The following is a 455-nucleotide window of genomic DNA, read 5'->3' as shown; positions in this document are numbered from 1 at the left end:
GCATATTAAAAAGCAGAGACATTACTTTGTCAACAAAGGTCCATCTAGTCAAGGCTATGGTTTTTCCAGTGGTCGTGTATGGATGTAAGAGTTGGACTATAAAGAAAGCTGAGTGCAGAAGAATTGATGCTTTTCTTTTTTTTTTTAAATTTTATTTTATTTTTAAAATTTGCAATATTGTATTAGTTTTGCCAAATATCAAAATGAATCCGCCACAGGTATACCTGTGTTCCCCATCCTGAACCCTCCTCCCTCCTCCCTCCCCATACCCTCCTTCTGGGTCGTCCCAGTGCACCAGCCCCAAGCATTCAGTATCATGCATCGAACCTGGACTGGCGACCCATTTCATACATGATATTATACATGTTTCAATGCTATTCTCCCAAATCTCCCCACCCTCTCCCTCTCCCACAGAGTCCATAAGACTGATCTATACATCAGTGTCTCTTTTGCTG

Source organism: Bison bison, unplaced genomic scaffold, assembly GCF_000754665.1.
Source record: "Bison bison bison isolate TAMUID 2011002044 unplaced genomic scaffold, Bison_UMD1.0 scf7180017864380, whole genome shotgun sequence".
In the NCBI taxonomy this organism is placed as follows: domain Eukaryota; kingdom Metazoa; phylum Chordata; class Mammalia; order Artiodactyla; family Bovidae; genus Bison; species Bison bison.
Note: the sequence above shows the minus strand (reverse complement) of the source record.